Source organism: Apodemus sylvaticus, chromosome 10 (genome assembly GCF_947179515.1).
Source record: "Apodemus sylvaticus chromosome 10, mApoSyl1.1, whole genome shotgun sequence".
NCBI lineage: Eukaryota > Metazoa > Chordata > Mammalia > Rodentia > Muridae > Apodemus > Apodemus sylvaticus.
The window spans coordinates 25273611-25287798 of record NC_067481.1 but is presented as its reverse complement, the minus strand read 5'-3'; the positions used below and the strand labels follow the sequence as shown (position 1 = coordinate 25287798).

Below are 14188 nucleotides of genomic sequence, written 5' to 3'. Positions count from 1 at the left end.
CCCACAATTGCTTGTCCCCCACTGACCTCATCTCCTGTCCTTCTGTCTCTCTGCTTGTTGGGGGGCAAAGGGAGGTTAAGATTTATTTATTTATTTTATGTGGGTACACTGTTGCTCTCTTCATGCACACCAGAAGAGGGCATCAGATCTCCATTACAGATGACTGTGAGCCACCATGTGGCTGCTGGGAATTGAACTCAGGACCGCTAGCCTTCTCTCTAGGCCCCCCTGTCACTTACACCTCACATTTCAGCAACACCAACTTACCCAGGGTTCCTGGTTCCTCGATTCAGTTTTACACCTCATATTTGTCTACTTGATGCTGCTTCCCACTGTCCGCCAAAGACAGGGACTTGCCTAATTTGCTCCAAAGCTGCCTATATGGTCTTGAACCCACTCTGTGATCCAGGCAGGACTTGAATTTGTGATCTTCCTCTTTCAGCCTCTAGAGTGGTTGGAATTATAGACCTGTGCCACCACACTCAGCTTATATCTTATATACAAGCTGGCCTGGAACAAAGTATTGCCTAAGGTATTTTCTCCATAATAAGTTGAGGATCAATAACTGTGACTTGCTCCCCAGACTAGAGACAATTAAAAAGGAAAGAGAAAAAATCGACCAGAGGCTGGAATCCAACAGCATTCTTTAGTATTTGCCATCTTCTCCTTTGTTCACTTCTCCTTCATCCTTCTCCTCTTTACCCTCTTCATCACCTTCATCCCTTCTTCACCAACGTCTTCTAATTCTTCTCCATTATCATCTTCTTCTTCCCCTTCTCCTCCTTTATAATCTGTATCAGGAACCAAATAGTATTCCTTTGGCCAAATGTCACTATTTTTTGAGACAGGGTTTTTCTGTAGCTTTGGCTGTGTAAACCAGGGTGGATGACCTTGGACTCTCAGAGATCCATTTGCCTCTACCTCTCAAGTGCTGGGATTAAAAGTGTGCACCACAGTCCTAGAGTTTCTATTGCCATGACGAAACACCATGACCAAAAGCAACTTGGAGAGGAAAAGGTTTATTTGGCTTACACTTCCACATCACTGTTCATCATTAGAGGAAGTCAGGACAGGAACTCAAGCAGGCCAGGAACTTAGAGGCAGGGACCATGGAAGAGCACTGCTTACTGGCTTGCTCCCACTGGCTTGCTCAGACTGCTTTCTTATAGAACCCAGGACCACCAGCTCAGGGATAGCACCTCTCACAATGGGCTGGGCACTCCCTAGTCAGTCACTAAGAAAACGCTCTATGTGTTTGTCTACAACCTGATCTTACAAAGACATTTTCTAAGCCGGGCAGTGGTGGCACACGCCTGTAATCCCAGCACTCTGGGAGGTAGAGGCAGGTGGATTTCTGAGTTCGAGGCCAGCCTGGTCTACAGAGTGAGTTCCAGGACAGCCAGGGCTATACAGAGAAACCCTGTCTTGACAAAAAACCAAATCCAAAAACAAAAAACAAAAAAAAAAACCAAAAAAACCAAAACCAAACAAACAAAGATATTTTCTTAATTTCCGTGCCTTCTCTCTGATGACTTAGCTTGTATCAAGTTGAGATAAAATTAAACAGCACAGCCAACTTGTTTGCTTATCAGATGCCACCCTTGATGAATTCTCCTCACTCCTCTGCACCTGCATGGAATGGCCAGTCACCCAGGTAAAGAAGGACCCCTGGCTTCTCCTGCCTCTTCCCCCTGGCTTTATTCTGTGCTTGACTTGAATGTTTTGTGAAATCCTTCCCAGATTTGCATTTCACTGGACTTTGAAGAAAAAACACCACCCTTATCTGGATGAAGTTCTTTAGGAAGAATTTTATTGTTTATTTATTTTTATTTATTTGAGATAGGGTTTCTCTGTGTAGCCCTGACTGTCTTGGAACTTCCTCTGTAGACTAGGCTGGCCTCCAATTCAGAGAACTATCTGACTCTACTTCCCTAGCACTGGGATCAAAGTCGTGTGCCACCACTACCTGGCCTTTATTTTCTAACTCAGGATTTTTCTCAAAATAAAAATGTATTCCGTAGCCCGGCAGTGGTGGCGCGTGCCTTTAATCCCAGCACTGGGGAGGCAGAGGCAGGCGGATTTCTGAGTTTGAGGCCAGCCTGGTCTACAGAGTGAGTTCCAGGACAGCCAGGGCTTTACAGAGAACCCCTGTCTCGCAAACCAAAAACAAAAAAACCAAAAACAACAACAAAAACCAAAAAAAAAAAAAAAAGTATTCTGTAACCCAGTTTTATGTCTTCCTATTCTTTTACTTCAAATCTGACCAAATAATGCGAAGCTTCCTTCATCTTCCTCTCCAAGCAGGGAATGGCTGAGAAAATGGCTGGAGTAATATTTCTATTTTCAGAATGTCCTCTGTGGCTTGATTTTTTCATTTTGTCACTGTCACTCTATACTTGATGAACATATATAATATATATATATACATATATTTAAGATATAACATGCAACATGCAGCATATATGTAATATAAGACTGCTTCTTGATTATTTTCCTATGTCTTGGCTTTGCATTGGGCGCTGAGGCTGGAACACAGATTGTTGTTTCTCCATCAGAACCCTGGGCCCAGATGTTCTCAGTACAAGGAACCTCAGGAGACTTGACTTACTTCCTTACTTATTTGCTTATTTATTTATTTCTGTATTTTATGTGTATGAATGTTTTGTCTATGTGTATGGAAATACCACGTGCATGCCCCTTAGAGACCAGAAGAGGGCATCAGATCCACCGGAACTGGAGTTATAGATGGCTGTCCATCTATAACAGTCTATCTATAGCAGTCGCCTGTGGCTGCTGAAGACCCCATCTGTCTTCTACAAGAGCAGTAGGTAGTCTTAACCACTGAGCCGTTTCTCCAGCCCCCTACACTTTCTTTTTGTTTGTTTGTTTATTTACTTATTTATTTCCCAACTGGGGGATCTGGGCATTGAGTTCATAAGCAGGTGTGTTGGAGGTCAGAGAAGAGCTTGAGTTAGTTCGATCCTTTATTGTGTGGGTTTCAGGGATCGAACTCAGATCTCTAGGCTTGACCTTTACTAGACAAGCCATCTCATGGGCCCGAGACAGACTAAGTAGACCGTCTATGTCTAGCCAGTGAGCCCCAGGGATCTACCTATCTCTGTATTATTATTATTATTTATTATTATTATTACTAGTACTACTACTACTACTACCACCACTACTATTGCTACTACTATTTTTGTTTTTCCAGACAGGGTTTCTCTATGTAGTCTTGGCTGTCCTGGAACTTACTCTGTAGACCACCCTGGTTTTGAACTCAGAAATCTGCCTCCCTCTGCCTCTTGAATGCTGGGATTAAAGACATGCACCACCAATGCTCTGCCACTCAACTTTTTTTTTTTATTTGTTTGTTTTTTTGTTTTTTTGTTTTTTTTCTCTGTGTAGCCCTGGCTGTCCTGGAACTCACTCTGTAGACCAGGCTGGCCTCGAACTCAGAAATCCACCTGCCTCTGCCTCCCAGAGTGCTGGGATTACAGGCATGTGCCACCACCGCCCGGCTTAGACAAGTTTTTTTTTTAAGATTTATTTATTTCATTTATGAGTACACTGTAGCTGTCTTCAGACACACCAGAAGAGGGCATCAGATCCTTTTACAGATGGTTGTGAGCCACCATGTGGTTGCTGGAAACCAAACTCAATACCTCTGGACGAGCAGCCAGTGCTTTTAACCACTGAGCCATCTCACCAGCCCCTATTTAGACAATTTTTAAAAATATATATAGGGCTGGAGAGATGGCTCAGTGGGTAAGAGCACCGACTGCTCTTCCAAAGGTCATGAGTTCAAATCCCAGCAACCACATGGTGGCTCACAACCACCCGAAAAGAGATCTGAGGCCCTCTTCCCGTGTCTGAAAACAGCTACAGTGTACTTACATATAATAAATAAATAAATCTTTAAAAAAAAAAAAAAAAAAGAAAAAAAAATATATATAGATGATGCAAAGCACACCTTTAATTCAAGTACTTGGGAGGCAGAGGCAGATGGCTCTCTAAGACTTCTAGGACAGTCTGGTCTGCACAGTGAGTTCCAGAAACAGCCAGAGCCACACAGAAAAACCCTGTCTAGGAAAAAAAAATGGATAAGTAAATAAATATTAATTGATTTAAGAACTGTAAACATTGGGATTGGAGAGATGGCTTATTGGTTAGGATTTTTTGCTGCTCTTCCAAAGGACCCAAGTTCAGTTGTCAGCATCCATATCTGGAGCATAACAGCCACCTGTAACTCCAGCTCCTGGGATCTGACCCCATCTTCTAGCCTCCATAGGCACTGCACACATATGGTACACATACATATGCACAGTCAAAACACTCACTCAAACATGTAAAATAAGATTGATACATCTTTAAATTTTAATTTATTAAAGCCAAGTGTGGTAGTTGTCCTGGTTAAAGTTTCTTTTAGCAGGGCAGTGGTAGCACACGCCTGTAATCCCAGCACTCTGGGAGGCAGAGGCAGGCAGATTTCTGAGTTCGAGGCCAGCCTGGTCTACAGAGTGAGTTCCAGGACAGCCAGGGCTATACAGAGAAACCCTGTCTCCAAAAAACCAAATCCAAAAAACAAACAAAAACAAAAGGAAAAGAAAAAGAAAAACAAAGAATACAAAACAAAAACAAAAAGGAAAGAAAGCAAGCAAGAAAGCAAATAGTTAATCTCTTTTAAAATCCAAAGTCTTTTAAAATTCAAAGTCTGTTAACTGTAGTGTTGACCCCAGAACATACTTTCTTATTTCAAGAGGGAAAAACAGGGCACAATCAAAGCAATGCAAAACCAAATTCCAAACATCCAATGTCTGGGATCCACTCATGATCTGGAATCTTCCACAGGGCTCGGGTCACTTCTCCGGCTCTGCTCTCTGCAGCCCACACAGCTTGTCTTCTAGGCTTCAATCCACAGTTGCCGATGTTCTTGGTGGTCATCCCATGATGCCAGCATCTCCAAAACCTGCTGCCGCCCCTCGCTCTGGGTAGTACTTTCACCAACAGCTTCTCATAGGCTCTCTTCACAGCGTCAAAGCTCAACTCTGCATGACCCCTTCTGTCCTGGGGCTTCAACTGCCTGCACCTTTACAGAAAGTCTCTCCTGGCCTCTCACAGTGCCAAGTGTCAGCTGTTCTTCATGACCCCTTCATGCCTTCAAAACCAGCACCGGTAACCCAGGTGACTCTCACACATTACCAAGTCTGGCTGCCAATATGAGATATAGTGTGGTCACCTCTGGAATACAACTTCTCTGTCTTTGAGGAAATACTTTGCAAAATATTTCACCTTAGTGATGCTGGTCTATTTTGTTTGTTTATTTGTTTGTTTGTTGTTTTGTTTTGTTTTTCGAGACAGGGTTTCTCTGTATAGCCCTGGCTGTCCTGGAACTCACTCTGTAGAGCAGGCTGGCCTTGAACTCAGAAATCCGACTGCCTCTGCCTCCCAAGTGCTGGGATTAAAGGGGTGCTGGTCTCTTCTTAACCTAAGCTGATTCTTCAGCCCCAGTTATCCAGAATGTCAGAACCTTATATCAAAATAGCAAACATTCCGACAGAGTCTTTAATCTTCCCTCTGAAATATCACAGCCAGGCTTCCATCTTCTGCCCTGCTCTCGGCATTCTGACCTTCCAAGCTCCTAAAACATTCTAATGAGTTCTTAACACTGAAGGACTTTTCTAGCTCAAAGTTCCAAAGTCCTTCCATAATCTTGTCAAAAAACACTGTTGGGTCTGTCACAGCAATACCCTACTATGATGGTACCAGCTTCTCTTAGGGTTTTTATTGCTGCAATGAAAACACTGTGAGCAGAAAAATACAGTGGCGCACACCTTTATTCCCAGTACTTGGGAGTCTGAGGCTGGGTGTTCAAGGCCAGTCTGATTTACATAACTAGTTCCAGGACAATCTGGGCTACACAGAAAGACCATCTCCCCAAAACAAAATGTAATTAAAATTTAAAAAGTGAAGAAAGAAAGAAAGAAACAAAGAAAGAAAGAAAGAAAGAAAGAAAGAAAGAAAGAAAGAAAGAAAGAAAGAAAGGGAGGAAGAAAGAAAGAAAGAAAGAAAGAAAGAAAGAAAGAAAGAAAGAAAGAAAGAAAGAAAGAAAGAAAGAAAGGGAGGAAGAAAGGAAAGCAGGCTGTCACGGATCCTAGCACACAGGAGGCAGAGGCAGACAGATCTCTGTGGCTTTAGGTTACTATGGTCTACAGAATGAGCTCCAGGACAGACAAGACTCTTATCCAGAGGAACCCTGTTTGGAAAACCAAAAACACAACACAAAAACCCAACCCAACCCACCCCCCAAAAAAGGGGGAGCAATTTGAGTCCTCATTGTTACTGTAGTTAAGATGAATATCACCCTGCTTTCCTGACCTGCCCTACAACCAATTTAAGTTTATCCCTGACTACCTTACAAACAAATGAGACTCAAACTATGGATATTTTATTTGGCTTTGACAACTACTTGGGGGGGGGGTAACCCTTAATCTTTTCTAACTGCTGACCTGACTGCCTCCCCACTGGTGTAGCCCAGATACTCGCTGCATCTCCTAGCCACTTGCTCATGGTCTGTAGGTCTCCTTTCATTCCTCCTAACTTCTCCTGGTGTCTCCTCTCTCCTCTCTCTTCCCCATTCCCCAATCAGGTTAAGTCAAACCCCACCCACCTCAATCCCTCCAGTAATTGGCTGTAGTCAATTTTATTTAACTAATAGTTTTACATCTCCTTAGATAGAAAGACAACTCTGTGAGGCCAGCCTGGTCTACATAATGAGTTCCAGACCAATCAATGCTACATTGTGAGACCTTACTTACTTCAACAACAACAACAACAACAACAACAAAATGTAGTGACAATTTTGGAATTTTGGTTTCTTAAACAAACAAACAAACAAACAAGCCCCAGAGAAATATTTTAAGAATATGTTTTCGTTTTAATCCCAGGCATGGGATCTGGGGCTGACTGCTTCAGATTGTTCACAGCAGCTGACGAGGATTTACCTCCTGCTCTGGCCAAGGTGGGGGGTTGGGGAAACGATGAACTTTTCCCAGGTGCAGATAGTTTCTGTGATCATGTGACCTCTGGAATTCCGAGAACTTTTTAGAGGTTATTTAATGCTAGGGCCCAGAGAGCTGGAGTGGGTTGTTGTTGGTCACCTTGGTTTTTAAGTAGTCATGCACATAGAAGAAGAAATTGGATATCCTGATGGTAAAGATCGAACTTGTCCCAAGGAAGTAGATATTCTTGTTTGGTTGGTTTTGGTTTTTGGTTTTTGGTTTTTGGTTTTTCGAGACTGGGTTTCTCTGTGTAGCCCTGGCTGTCCTGGAACTCACCCTGTAGACCAGGCTGTCCCCGAACTGAACTCAGAAATCCGCCTGCCTCTGTCTCCCGAGTGCTGGGATTACAGGCGGGCGCCACCAAGTCCCGCAGAACTAGATATCCTTAATCAGCAGGAAGTAATCTAATGAAAGTTGTCATTCCGTTTTGACCTCTGACTGCTCAGAGATTTCTTTCCTTCCCTCGCTATCCGTTTTTTTCTCTTTTATCTAGTGTTAGGGGGTGAAAGGGTGAAAGAAAAGGGGTGAAGAAGGGTGGAAGAAAGAAGAACCCACAAAATAACAAAGGATTGGCTACGAGGAACAAACAAAACCAAATCGCGATTTAGATGTGTTTACTTTCTGTCAGTGTATTTTGCGTGTATATGTACCACGTGTGTGTCTGGTAGGAGAGGGAGGGCATCAGAGTCCCTGAATGCAGTTCAGATGGTTATGAGTCACTGTGGATACTGGAACTGAGTTTGGACCCTTGAAATGGCAATAAGGAGCTTTTAATTGATGAACCATCTTTCCAGTCCCCATAGATGATTTTTTTTAAAAAAAATTCTATCAACTAGGACTTTAAGTGTAGTGTACAAGACCAAAACCCAAAATACCTAACACCCAGTTTATTGAAATTAAATGCTCCCCATTAAGGAAAGTGTAGAGCCATGCTGTCTTTAATTAGATTTCCTTATTATTTATTTATTTATTGTTTGAGGCAGGGTTTCTCTGTGTAGACTTGGCGGTCCTAGAACTCACTCTATAGACCAGGCTAGCCTTGAAATCAGAAATCCACCTGCCTCTGCCTCCCAAGTGCTGGGATTAAAGATGAGTGCCACCCCTACCCAGCTCTCCAGCTCTGTTTTTTAAAAATACTTGCCTGTTGAATTAGCATACTTATTAAACATTGAGTCCCAAATAGCTCTTTTTCTCCAAACATTTCCTCCTTTATTGATTCAGACGATGAAGGAGCAGGAAGAGAGAAAGTCTGTGCACGAACAGAAAGATCAGACACCCAGAATGCTTTCAAACAGAAAGGATAGCTTCAGCTAAAGCTCTGAAAGCAAAAGAAAAGGCATCCAACACCACATCCGTCCTACACTGCCATCTCAAAACCAAAAGATGTCCCCTCAGCCGAATCACAGATGCTGATGCCCTGGAAAGAGCATTTACCCCGAAGACAGTACCAGGCTGCCCGACACTGGGAGACCCTAGAGGTACTGGATGCTGATTTGGGGTACTCCTCCTGTGAATGTCCAGCCAAATAGTTTATTATTTTACTTTTTGAGGGGAGGCAAGGATTCACTGTGCATCCCTAGCTGGCCTGACACTCTATGTAGCCCAGGCTGGCCCCACAGAAATCTGCCAGCCTCTGCCTCCTGAAATTGCTAGAATGAAAGGTGCATGGAGCCTTTCTCCCCTCTAGACAGGGTCCTGTGTATTCCAGGGTGGATTAAACTCTCTGAACTTGAACTCTTGATTCTCCTGCCTCTGTCTTCAAAGGGCTGGGATTGTTGCTGTGTAGCACAAAGCTCAGCTTCTCAGTAATGTTCCATGTGTTTGTTTAGTTTTGCTTCTGTAACCTAGTTACAACCTTTCCTCCTTCCTTCCCTTCCCTCAGAACCCTGTCATACATCCTCCCTGCTCTCTTTCAAACTCTTTTGCCTCTTTTCCCATTATTATTATGTATATTTGTATATACATCTTGATTCCTAAATATAACCTGTTGTGTCCAGTCCATCTCTGACTGAGATCTTGTGTGGTTTTCCCTCTTCAGTGTGGCGTCTTTGTGTCCTTGCTCAGCTCACATCTGCGTGGTCACACTGATGAGACTTTATGGGTGCAGCTTCTGATGATGCAAGGAGACACAAGCTCACACAAACTCCCCGCTCTAGACAGGCTCTTACATGCCTTAGGCACAAGAGTGTTTTGTACACGTGTCCATTGTACACGTACAACACTGGGCTGTAATGGTGTCTGCTCCAAAGAGACATTTCCTTGTGTAGGGGTGAAGACTACACTTTTCTGAGTACTAGCATGTCCCAAAGCTCTAGGCTCAACTCCCAGGGCAAAGTCTTGGGCTCATTGGCTCTCATCACCAAAGACCTGTCTTAGATGTTCTTGGGTTCAGTGTACTTCTTACTTGGAACAAATATCTTTTTTTTCTTTAAGATTTATTATTTATTTTCTGTATGTGAGTACATTATAGCTGTCTTCAGACATACCAGAAGAGAATGTCAGATCCCATTATAGATGGTTTCATGCTACCATGTGGTTGGTGGGAATTGAATTATTTTATTTATTTATTTATTTATTTGTTTGTTTGTTTATTGAGACAGGGTTTCTCTGTGTAGCCCTGGCTGTCCTGGAACTTACTCTGTAGACCAGGCTGGCCTCGGACTCAGAAAACTGTCTGGCTCTGCCTCCCAGAGTGCTGGGATTATAGGCGTGTACCACCACTGCCCGGCTATGTCACTATTTTAAAGTACATTGAAAGAGAATACGTGTGTATGTGTGTGTGTGTGTGTGCTGCACTATGTAACTCCCAGGGATTTAACTCAAGTCTTCAGGTCTCTTGGGAAGTACCTCCTGAGCAGTCTGATCCACCTGACCTCTAGGTGGACTGAGTCTTTCTTTTTTTTTTTTTTTTTTTTCTTTCTTTCTTTCTTTCTTTCTTTCTTTCTTTCTTTCTTTCTTTCTTTCTTTCTTTCTTTCCTTTTTTAAATTTTTGTTTGTTATATGTAAGTACAATGTATCTGTTTTCAGATACAGTGCAGATGTATCTGAGCCTCCCAGAGTGCTGGGATTACAGGCTTGTGCCACCACTGCCTGGCTCTGTATGCATTTCTTGAGCAGAGGGATCACACTGTTCTTTGTGTTCTCCAAAGTCCTTGTTTGGCACACTATCTGGTTCACCTTGAGCATTAGGTTGTACTTCCTTGCCAAGCTACAGGCCAAGTAACTTGAATTATATCATTCCACAATCATGCCCAGCAGTTGAGATTGTTGGGGAAAAGCACTTGCCTGTGTCACTCTGCCTGTCTCTCAATGTTTTATTTAGCATCCCTACACCTCTTTTTCGCAAGTATGTTCACTTTTTTCCTTTCCAACATGATCGCCCCACAGTTTCTCCTGTCTTGTGTCTACTGCACTCTCCCCTCTCTCAGCTGAAGCGCTTGCCAGTTCCTCTCTTCAGAAAACAGATGCTGTGCTGTGCTGGTAAATAGTAACTATAAAAGAGCTGTTGGTAGGTTTGCCAGCATATGCTGTGTGTTAGAAATAAACACAGCAGTCAGATATGGTAGCATGTGCCTTTAATCCCAGTACTCTGGAAGCTGAAGCAGGTAAATCTCTGTGAGTTGGAGGTCCAACTGGTCTACAGAGTTCTGGTACAGTCAGGGCTACAATAGAGAAACACTGCCTTGAAAAAAAAAAGCCAAAAAGAAATAAAGAAAAGAAAAGAAAAAAATTAAAAAAAAAAAAGAAATTGAAACAGCTTGCCAGTTTCAAGCTACCTACAGAAGTGAAGTCAATTTTCTTTTTGGATTTGGTTTTTTCAAGACAGAGTTTCTCTGTGTAGCCCTGGCTGTCCTGGAACTCACTCTGTAGACCAGGATGGCCTCAAACTCAGAAATCCAACTGCCTCTGCCTCCCAGAGTGCTGGGATTACAGGTGTGTGCCACCACTGCCTGGTGAAGTCAATTTTCTGATTGAGCCAAACTCAGCACACTTTTGAGATAACAGCTTTCTTACAGAGTAGCATCTATAGAGTGGAAATGACCAGAATTCTACTTTTGGGCCAGACCTTCCAAATGAACTCCAACTGCACTCTCAACATCTGCCTCAACTATCTGCCTGATGTCTCTGCTCTGTGTCGCTCAGTGGTGGAAAAGTCATGCTGAACTCCTGGCTTCCCGCCCCCGCCCCGTCCAGCTCACGTTGGTGCTGGTGCTCATGTGGGGTCCTCCTCTGGAGAATGGTGGATTTCCCCAGGCCTTGGTGGCTAGCTAGTGGGACTGTTTCCAAACATTTAAAGGAAGAGGAGTGGAGGGGAAGGGAGGAAGGGAGGAAGGGAGGAAGGAAGGAAGGGGCATAGTAGCTTAGCAATGGCTGTGTGCGCTTAAATTCCAGCACTTGGGAGAGTGCTGGGTCTCTGAGTTGGAGGTCTGCCTAGATCCCTGTCCTTCATGTCTATCCAACTTGAAATGTTCCTCTGGTATTTTCCTAAAACTCTTGCTTTTAGTATATTCACATATTGGCAGGGCTTTGCTATCTAGCCAAGGCTAGGCTTGAACTCTTAACGTTCTACCTCAGGCCATCTAAGTACTAAGTATTCCTCTCCAGGCACCACCTCAATTGTTGTGTGTGTGTAGTTTCCCATTTTCACTACTTGTTAATTCAGTTAATTCACTTGTGCTTTTATCTCTAGTCTGCCTTTAGGACACTAAACTCATAGCAAGCCGGAATCTATGTTTTTGTTGAAACTTTGTGCTGTCTCTTGATGGGGTGACATAGTACTCTATGAATTAAAGAGGAAAATTGGTACAGTTCTGTAAGCTAGGAATACTTTTCAGTGGATGTTCTGATTGAGGTGGTGATTGATTCTGGAGAGTTTTGCAAATTTGTAACTTAAATTCACGGTTTCCAATTACTGGTGATTTTTTTGTTTTTGTTTTAAATGTATGTATTTTTGTTGTCTAAATTTAATATAATTTAGCAAAACGATATTAGCTTTAAAGAAATAAACCATTTTCAGTGAAAAGCAAACAAACTTTCTAAGAAGAATTTTGTGCACTTCTACCAGCAGAGGGGGTATAGCTCAGTGGTAGAGCATTTGACTGCAGATCAAGAGGTCCCCGGTTCAAATCCGGGTGCCCCCTTGGTGGCTTATACATGTTTTTCCTATGGAGAACACTTATGTTTCTCCACTCAGTTATTTCCAAATCCAAACTTTACCCTTCCAAGTTTCCTCATTGAAACATTCCTGGTACTCCACAGTCAGCATAGAGTAAGGAGCACTCTCTCATAACACAATGGCAGCTGAGGTGTGGAATTATGAACCTTTTTAACCTAGTTTGTATCCCGACCCAAAAAGCTCAAGATAAATCCAGAAACAATTGTTTATATACTTGCCTATTTTAAGATCTGTTACAGCCAGGTGTTGTAGAACACGCCTGTTAATCCCAGCACTTAGGAGGAGGCAGGAGGATCAGAGTCCAAGAGAGTTTAAGATTAGCCTTGGCCTATATATCAGAATTGAGGCTAACCTGGACTATACCATGCTTTGTATGGAAGAAAAAGAAAGAAAGAAAGAAAGAAAGAAAGAAAGAAAGAAAGAAAGAAAGAAAGAAAGAAAGAAAAGAAAGAAAGAAAAGAAAGAAAGAAAGAAAGAAAGAAAGAAAGAAAGAAAGAAAGAAAGAAAGAAAGAAAGAAAGAAAGAAAGAAAGAAAAGGAAAGAAGAGAAAGGAAAAAGACAGGGTCTACAAATATAAAAAAAAACCAAGTGTCTTCTCTGAGAAGCTGAGGCCCGAGGAAGTACAATTTCAAGGCCCAGCGTCTGGAGACTCCTCGCTACTCTGGCTTTTCTGTGATCTGCCCCGAAGTTCTGCCTGTCCCCTCCCTTGTTCCGCTCAGCAGAGAACTGCAATGGGAACTGGGAGGGAATGCAAGAGAATATTCCCCTGGGGTCCTGGGATGACACAACCGGATTCCGTGTTTAAAATATCACAGCCACACCCTGACACAGGCAGCATGCCTCTCGCAGTCTCTTTTCTTTTTCCTTTTTTTGGGCAAAACCTAGCTGAGGGGGCCGCCCTTGTTTCCCTGTTCACAGGGATTTCTTCCAGACCAGATACCCTAAAGCCAGACACTCAGCAACTAGTTACCTGTCCCCAGTTGAGGATTTGAAACTTGAGAGCCTTGTGGCGACACTTCAGTGATCCTCAGAGAGCCGGTCCTTAGGTCCCTGAATGATTTACCTGAGAATCCGCCTAAGCGCTAACTGCCAAGGCCTTCCTCGGGATCTACACAATCAGAAACTGCGGGTGTTTTAATGAGCCGGCCAGGTCACTCTAGGGCACGCACAAGTGTGAAAACCACTGCATTGATTTATATTACTTGGCTTTGGGGTCTTGTTCTTTTGCACCGAAGGGAGCTGATGAGCGCTCACCGGCAGGTTTCACGTTCTCGAAGCGCTTTTATTCGGTCCACGTCACCAAGTAACAAGGAAGCATGAGAAGAATATAGAATAATAAAGAACGCAGAACGAAACGAAAAGGAAAAAGCAAGCTTGGGTTGAAGAAGGCCTATGTCCGCGAGTGTCCCTTTTATGACCCACCCTTACCCTCACCGGACACACGGTCAACCTGGGGAGTGACCTTGGCTTCCGAACCCAAAGTGTGAACCATCCAATTCAAATTCACAAGCATACCATGGGCAGAAATCTCTAGGACTCTGGCGGCAGTCAAAAGACGTTGCTCATCTTCTGCTTGGTACGAAGCAAAACGAAGGCTTTTCTGTTCAGATCGTAAAATGAGGAGTGGCCTTTTTACCTGTTTTAATGACCCGGGGTCGAATCAAGATAACATTTGCTGTGAAATGATTTTTATTGTCATTGAAGCGAGGAAAAGACTCCGAGGGGGCACCCGGATTTGAACCAGGGACCTCTTGATCTGCAGTCAAATGCTCTACCACTGAGCTATACCCCCGCACCGCCATGCTGTTTGAAGCAATCACCTTTCAGTATTAAGAAGCTGTTGCAGCTGCTGCACAGGTAGAATAAGGGCAAGAGAAAAAGAATGAAAGGGCAAAGGCGGTCAAGCTGAAAGCAGATGATGCTTGGATCCGAAGAACCCATGGGAAAGCAGCAG

At 43.3% G+C, this 14188-nt stretch overlaps 2 non-coding genes across 2 annotated transcripts; one reads left to right on the top strand and one right to left on the bottom strand.

The window, feature by feature from the left end:
* Positions 1-12127: 12127 nt before the first annotated feature.
* On the top strand, positions 12128-12199 carry Trnac-gca (transfer RNA cysteine (anticodon GCA)). Its single transcript has one exon. It is a non-coding gene; the product is annotated as a tRNA-Cys (tRNA).
* Positions 12200-13954: 1755 nt separating this feature from the next.
* Trnac-gca (transfer RNA cysteine (anticodon GCA)) lies at positions 13955-14026 on the bottom strand. Its single transcript has one exon. It is a non-coding gene; the product is annotated as a tRNA-Cys (tRNA).
* Between the last annotated feature and the right edge of the window lie 162 nt (positions 14027-14188).